At 33.4% G+C, this 8,775-nt stretch overlaps 1 long non-coding RNA gene across 1 annotated transcript; it reads left to right on the forward strand.

The window, feature by feature from the left end:
• Positions 1–4,798: 4,798 nt before the first annotated feature.
• On the forward strand, positions 4,799–6,041 carry LOC139486057 (uncharacterized). The gene is made up of 2 exons (XR_011655465.1): positions 4,799–4,980; positions 5,623–6,041. It is a non-coding gene; the product is annotated as an uncharacterized lncRNA (long non-coding RNA).
• Positions 6,042–8,775: the final 2,734 nt, after the last annotated feature.

An 8,775-nucleotide genomic window follows, 5' to 3' on the forward strand; every position in this document is an offset into this window, starting at 1 on the left:
GCATTACGAATAATTGCGCTCTTGTAACCTATATACAAGTTGCCAATTATTGAAAATGATTTTGTGCCAATAAAATATTTTGTATATTTGTAATTGTGATTGAGTAGGGCAAATGTTTCGGTTAGTTACTAAGTAGTAATTGAGTTTAAGCCAATAAAATATTTGTATATGTGGATGTGTAGGGCAAATTGCTCGGCATTAACCTCAAACTACATGGATAATAGAAGTGTAAATGTAATCAATCCTTAGACTCGTGTCTCGATTACTCTGACTGCCATGGACGACTTCAATCGTATATGTGACTCTTTACTAGCGACGACAAATTTATTTTCAATACAGGTAAACTAATTTTGTCGCTGCTAGTGTATAACATTTAGGTCACTCTTTCAAGACAATTTATTCTTTAAAGTAATTTATCAACAAAGATATCAGTTAAAATAGTTATAGAATTTAAAAACATAAATTTATAGAGTTGGAATCATCATGGATTTATGTTTGCATAACTCTACGTCGGTGACGCGGGATACAGGTAAATAATTTTGTCGTTGCTAGTATGTAGAGTTGAACATTCAGCATTCATGAACGAAATTAACTGCGACAACGATACCCTTCTGCAAATGAATACAGAATTATCAAGCTTTAGGCAGGAGGATTTTGAAAATGAATAACTCAGCCTTGATAATAGCTAAAATAAATGGTTTGTTCTGTGGTAGTTTGAAAAATAATAAAAGCATAAATATTATTTAAATATACTTGAAATGTCTGAAAATTGGTTTCATTTAACTTGAGGTTTATTGTCTCAGTAAACCTTACCTCACTTTATTTTAACAGGGCCGTTACTACATTGAGGTAAATGCCTCATGTAGGAAATTTCAAAACCAAACGCTTTCCTCCATATCAAATTGTGTTCAAGGCGACTGCCTTGCAAGAAGCAAGTTCTGTTTTCCCTCAGAAGTAGCCCTGATTATTAGGGATCAATGTTTCTTAATTATTTGTCCTTTGTTCATTGATTGCCCTTCTGCATTCCTTTTGTAATCTAGTAATTGTATGATGAATTTGATCATGAGTTTAAAAAAAACCAGCAACATCAGACTTCACTATGTGAATTCATATTTTGATTTATTATGCACATTGGTCTTTTGATGTTGTCCCTAGAAACTTTTAAGTATTGCACTGAATTATACAATTATACATTTTGCTTTGAGACAAAAATATTGTCAAAAAATTATAAAAACAAAACATTTTCAGATTATGAAAGGGTCTTCGTAACACCCAGAAAGCATGATTTTGCATCATTTGTTCTACAGCTTCTTGGGCCATCAGTGGCTCCAAAAACCAAATGTGTGTGCCAATATTTTTAAGAGAGGATAGTTACAACCAAACTTTAATACTATGTATGTATGCAATACATGTATATACAGTTGGGAATATAAAAGATTTATTTCTGTAAAGGATGGTGATTAATACTGATTAAATGGTACATAATGACTTGACTATACATGTATTATTTATAATAAACAACTCATCTACAAATTGTATGTTTTCGAATATCATAAATATAGTTGTAGAAATAAATAATCAGTCCCTTGCTTTAATGAAAATGAAAAATCTTCCTTCAACAGTGCAGAAAATGAATAATCTGTCCTCTTAGTTTACAAAAATAAATTACCGATCTAAATCAACCCCCCCCCCCCCCCAGAATATCAAATGGTCGTCCCCTAAGAGAAATATCTACACATATTTATTTTTTAATACATATATTCCTATTAAAGTTTAGGAAATGTGTCATATTAAAAAAATGAAGATTTATCTAATTTAAATCGTGCAAAAGAAAGCTTTTTTGGCACCATGAAGCCAATTTAGTGCCAACTCGCTTTGACATTTAGTTTTTTTTAACAAATATTTGATCATTATTGATATTTTTATGATAAAAGTTTTGTTAACAATTCCCTAGATGGGAAGGCCGAGCACATAATCCTTTTGAAACGGCCAAAGGCAATTATGAATTCATCTAGGGACAAGTTCCTTATAAAAAGGTCATAATTTTCTGATGTTTTCTTCTTAAGGTGGTAGCCAAGACTAAAATTAATTTGGGTCGTTTAATTTTCATAAAATTTTGACAAAATATTTACTTTGACTCTTCGAAAAAAATATAAAAATTTCAGAAAATTTGAACAAATCACTTTGGTTTGATGGATAGCAGTTTGGCAAACACTAATTTTGATCATTGAGAAGCTTTATAGTTCCCTTACAATACAACGTGATTAAAACGCTAAGCTGATTTTACAGAGTTATCTCCCTGTAGTGTTAGGTACCACCTTAATGGGTATTTCATAGTTTGGTATCAACAGTGATATAAATTCACATCTTTACCTGTGATGATATTCTGCCTGATTTCCGGCGAAATCATATCTGTGTCGCTGATGGATGAAGCCGGCACACAAAACGATTTAACTGAGTATACTGGCATTCTGTCCGAGTCGTTTTGGCCAATTTGGGCGAGACGGTTTGTTGACAATGGCCGGTTCGGCCATTTGGGTTGTTGTAGAATGAGGCATGAAGGAATTAAAAGCTGGTATTGTCTCTTGCAGCATACTCTGTCTACTATTAAATTGTTTCAGAGTTTGTTGACAAAGTTCTATTGTGTTTATCAACAACATGTTGACTTGGGCGGAAGCTGCCTCTTGCATATGCGCAGACGTCGGAGTATTTATGTCCAGATTAATCCGCGGCGCTGAATTTGAAGCAGAATTTATATTTGTTGAAATAACACTTTCTTCTAAAACACGATTGGAATCATCGTTTGTTGGAATATGTTCGTCAGTTGAATTGTTTACAGAACTTTTATTTGTGACGATAATAGTTGGATTGTCCGAAGAGTCGGGACTATTTTGTACGACATTTTGCACGTTTCTCCTATTGTCTACATTGTGTTAATACAATTTTCTGAGCGCACTTTTACTCAATTAAATCGAAATGTTTATGCCCAATTCCTTTAACCCTTCTTTTAATTGTTAACTTGTCCAATTGGCGGGATTAGAATTGTCAATATGGCTTCTGGTCCTTGCACATCTGGAGGCCATGATAAATCCAAATATACAAAAGTTTCTTTCTGAACTTACTAGCACATACTACGTTACTTGTATGTCCAAATAGACTACAATCACGTTATAAACTTCAAATCCAAATAAGTTGAATAATTACTGTTGATGAAATTCTAGATATAAATTTTCAAACGAGAACTATGCTCTGCATATGAAAGGAACAAAAAGGTTAAGAAATCTGAGACGTCATGTACATTGAACCAAAGTGAGGCTAAAATGACCACGCGGATGTAATAACAGCTATAAACCATAATGATATACATAATTGCCAATATTACCAAGGTGTTTTTAACTGATTGGGCGGAACATACTTTTAAATTAGCATAATGATAGTTTTTGATGAAGTTGAATTATGCCCCACCTACGATAGTAGAGGGGCATTATGTTTCCTTGTCTGTGCCTCCGTTCGTCCGTCCGCTTCAGGTTAAAGTTTTTGGTCAAGGTAGTTTTTGAAGAAGTTGAAGTTCAATCAACTTGAAACTTAGTACACATGTTCCCCATGATATTGTCTTTCTAATTTTACTGCCAAATTATAGTTTTGACCCCAATTTCATGGTCCACTGAATATAGAAAATGATAGGGCGAAGTTCAGGTTAAAGTTTTTGGTCAAGGTAGTTTTTGATGAAGTTAAAGTTACATCAACTTGAAACTTAGTACACATGTTCCCTATGATATGATCTTTTTAATTTTAATTCCAAATTAAAGTTTTGACCCCAATTTCACGGCCCACTGAACATATAAAATGATAGTGCGAGTGGGGCATTCGTGTACTATGGACAAATTCTTGTTGAAGATGTGTTTACTGATTTCTAATCACCTATTAGAGTCAAAAATTATATAGAATAGCAACATATGCAGTTTTGCAACTGATGTAGTTGAAGTTTTACTTTCATATCCACAAGTTCCAAAATGTGACCATTCTGTATGTTTTTAAAATTCGGCTTTACAAGAAAAAATATTTTGCGAATACATCTATAAATAAATACATACGTCCAAATTTTATTTTCTTCATTTTTAAAGGCAGTGCTTTAAGGCCTGACTTTCAAGTCATGAGGTTCATCTTTCATACGCAATCTATGCAGGGGGTCTTTTGGCCAGAAATAGATCCGGAAATGTTCGAATTTCTCCTCTTCTTTTTATGGTATGATATGGTTTTTGTTTCTTTCATTTACATTGGGGACTAAAGAAACGATCAGTGTGTATTGTTCGTTTTATAGAACTTGTTATTAATGTGTATTTTGCATTATAAGCAGTCAACCTGACTACAAACTATCATTATTTGTATTCCGTGTGGAAAGAGGTCGGGTCAATTTCGAGTGTTATCTGACATCTAAAGATTTTTTAATTAGTTCAGACGTTGATATAACAATGAAAAGTCGACTGAACATGATTAATATTGCATCTTCTATAATTCAAAGCGGAATTCGGTTTATAAACGAGAAACCGTAAAGCGTTTTCAATTTCGGTATTAGTTATGTATATTGTCTACGTATTATCCTGGTTCCCGGTACTACGTTCCGGGTGTTAGCTATTTGATATATCTGATGTGTAACATTACGATCAGGTACCAGCCAATCTACGTGTGTATGTGTACATGATATCCCGCCAAATGACCCACTTACAGCTATGGAAAAATAGTCCATAAACGTTCCGTATAATGATATGCAAATTCACAATTAATCGTAACTTTTTTTTATCTTTATATAATAAATATAACAAAATGGATTCCACAAAATTGAAAATAGCATTATTTTACGAGGATTTCTAATATTTTTTTCACTTCCGGGCGCAGTAATACGTATGTTTTGAAGAAGTTCGAAGAAATTGACAAAGTGAATTGAGAAGGAAACGGATAGATATACGTCCTTGCTATCAGGTAAAACAATTTAAATGTACAGAAAAAACACATTAACTTCACACAAATAGTACAGGCTTAAGCATTTTATTGTCTTATACACGACTGTAGTCTAGTGTTTAAACGACGGCGGTGACCTACAAGGTACGGGTCATACTGGGTCAAGTCTAAATATGTAAACATATCCACGTTCTATTAGGTAGAAAGCATCGTAATGCAATATCTACAATTTTTTCCTCCTTTATACATCGTTTAACCAGATATATTTCTCTTTCAAATACACTTAAACACGGGTTGTATGTACGTATCTTTTCTAGTGTTTTCTTGTCCTTATTAAAGTTCATTTGTTGATGTTTAAATATTTTTGAACGACTGAACACAGGAGTGAATGAATGCAACAATTATATATACTGAAGACTTGGGCTGTACAATGATAGTGTACGTATATCATACTGATAATTATTCTAGCAGTAATTATGTTAATTTAGGATGTAATGACAGGAATTCATGAGATATGCCTCAGGCTTTCTGAAAAAATATCAATGACAATGTAAACAGGAACAAAACATTGACACGAATGATGCTCTCTTCTATGTTATAGTTATTTAGGTATGTGTGTTGCACAAGTTTCAAAAAAACTTAAGTTATAAAACGTTTTTTCAGGGCACAAACCCACTTTAAAGAGACTTGTCTACTGCCATACCCATCCTATTTTCATGCACCATTTGCAAGCAAGAGACTGAATGGTTTGCAAAATTAAAAATCAGGTCGGTGTCCAATTAAACCAAAAGAACTAAACTGGATGAATATTGTAGGAGAAATCTAGAGGAAAGTTTTGATTTGTGAAATTGGTTTTCCTGAAAAGTCATTCATCCTAGCCTGCAGAAAGGAACTATAACTGTCCACCACCAACTGACGAGCTAATGTTGAGCTTCACATATGGAATTACTCAAATACCATCAATGTCTATGTTTTCAGCACAGATTTCACAAGTTATGACACAGCTGTGCTTTTTTTTTTATACCTGTTAAAGAGTTGTATACTAAATTTTATTTTTTTATCAATAAATATATCTTGTGTCATTTAAGAACTTGTATTTTGCCAAAAGATGCATACTAGTGAATGAAAGTGGTGCAGTTCATTTTGCTTTGGTATATAGAATTGAATTACAATTGTTCATGTTATTGGAATGCATATAAAAATAAGGAGATGTGGTACAATGTATATACATAATATTTAGTGAGTTTATCAAGCAAAAGTGAATAAGAAATAGGTATAAGCAGTTACAGGTACTACTGTACAATCTCAAACAATGAGAAAAACTCATACCGTAAAGAGAATTTCATATTTACAAGTAAGTTTTGTTTTTGCGTTGAATAATTTTCTTCTATTGTTTTAATTGCAAATATGGGAAGTGGTTAAAATGCTAATGAGACAGCTGTTATGGCCACAGAGCCTTAATTGAAAACTTCTTTTTCATTCATACCGGTAGATTTTGTCTGGAGTTAGAAACATATCTGCCAACTTTTCAAAATGCACATGGGGGTTTTACGTGAAAGATGGTTCATATAGTCATACAAAACCTTCAAGGGGGCCTTCAAATGGAAGCAGGACAAGTCGCCCCACTGGCTAATCGCACACTTTTAAAAAAACCGCCACAAACTGATTTATCAAATCGCCCCACATGTGAAATTGGTTAAATCATGTTAAATATTACTCCTGCCAACCCGCCCTACTTATAAAAAAACGGTAATATTTAGATTAATATATATATATATATATATAATTAAAAATAAAAACTCGCACCACTTTAATGAAAACTAATCTACACAGAATACAAACAAACCGAAAATTTATTTAATTACTATTATTGATATACTGAAATTATAATTCTAAAAAAAAATGTATTGTTGAAGAATAACTAAGTTTTGAAGCTTAGTTATTTGCATAACAATTGAAAAGAAACCTGTTAATTGTATCATAATGCAATATAAGGAATTTAACTTATATTCAACGGGATAACATCTTTTTCCATAAGTGGGGAGAGTTGGCATTACTAAATTCATCCTGGTAAATAATATATTTATCTAGATTTCACCGATTTCCATTAGGTGGGACCACTTAGCAGGAGTAATATTAACGGAATTTAACTTATATACAACGGGATAACATCTTTTTACATGAGTGGGGCGAGTTGGCATTAGTAAATTCTTCCTGGTTAATAATATATTTATCTAGATATTATCGTTTTCTATTAGATGGGGCAAGTTGGCAGGAGTAATATTAAGGGATAAAACACATTTCACAAGTGGGGCGATTTGGTTATCCAGGTTGGGGCAGTTTTTTTTTTTAAAGTGGGGCGAGTTAATGAAAAAGTGGGGCTATTTGCTAATGGGGCGATTTGTCATGGATTCCCTTCAAATATATTCTAATGTGGTTTTTGGCTTCTTCGTGCATAAACAAGCTCATTGCCATTGTTGAATTAATTGTTTTCTTTAAAATAGTCGACAAAATTGCTCTTACAAAATTTCCATTTGGGAGCCTCGAGCTCGATGGGGGAAATACTCTGCAAATACTGACAGTTGGCAGGTATGGTCATCAAAAAAGTTGATGTGTTACTATGTACATTTACCATTATGTTACTTGATGTTCTTGCTATACACACAGTACAGAGACTAGTCAATCTTTGTGAACTATTTTTTATGGGAGTCATAGAATATGCGTATACAATCAATAATTAAAAATAGTCTATTTATATTGAAAAGTAAAAGTTCTTATATGTCTAAAGAAGAGGGACGAAAGACACCAAAGGGACAGCCAAACTCATAAATTTAAAGCAAACTGACAAGGCCATGGCTAAAAATGCATTTCATGGGGAGGCACAGAAAATATACTGTAAACAGTAGACTATAGATATATGTGAACTAGGTACAAAAGAACTCTAAATCTTAAATTCTACAAACCACCTCTGTTCTATGGAAGATAATGATATAACTGGACTAGAAATACACACAACCTGTAATTAACTGCCTTTACAGCGCTTTCGCGCTTTGATTCTAATTTTAGTTTGATAAATAAAACCAAATATAATCATACTTTATCTTCATACAACTCAATGTCTGCTTAGGAATTTTCTGAAATAATCGACAACTTCACCGAACAGTTCTTGCCTCAGTTATGACTACGGACGCTGTTTTCCGGTGAGCGTAGACGTAGAACATGTTGCGCATTCCTTCAACAACTGCTATACGTAGACGTAGCCAGTATCAGCAATATTTGTTGTCCGTCTTGACTTTGTTTTAACTGTTTTGAATTGCATCTGAAGAATTGTTCAATTGGACAATATGTTCATAGGCTCTCTTGAATCGACGTTCCCTTTCAACCAGTTTATACCTCTTGTTGAGGTTTCTCATTTGTACTTTAGTCTTCATGATTGTAGTTGTTAGCACTATGAGAGTTGAAACTAGTTCTGGTGATTCTTTGGAAAGGATTAATTATATGCCTCTTCTTAGTGACACTTGAACTTTATAAACGTCAGGGTAATGAGATCAAAGAGTAATTAACACGAGTCCATTGTTTATTGTAATCCAATAACGAAGTTGATAAGGCCTTCACCCTATACTCAGACCTGGTCTTTAAAAATGTGTCCGGGACGTTGTCAGTTTCGTCAATGTTTTCCAATGCGTTGAGTCAACCTGTTGTTGCGGGACGAATGTTAAGACTGCTGCTCTTGTAAAAGATTTGAAGTCCGCATTTATGTGCCTTTCTTTGAATAAACTGGGCGACATAAAGGAAACAACACTTACCTGTTACCCT

This window comes from Mytilus edulis, chromosome 8, assembly GCF_963676685.1.
Source record: "Mytilus edulis chromosome 8, xbMytEdul2.2, whole genome shotgun sequence".
Classification (NCBI taxonomy): domain Eukaryota; kingdom Metazoa; phylum Mollusca; class Bivalvia; order Mytilida; family Mytilidae; genus Mytilus; species Mytilus edulis.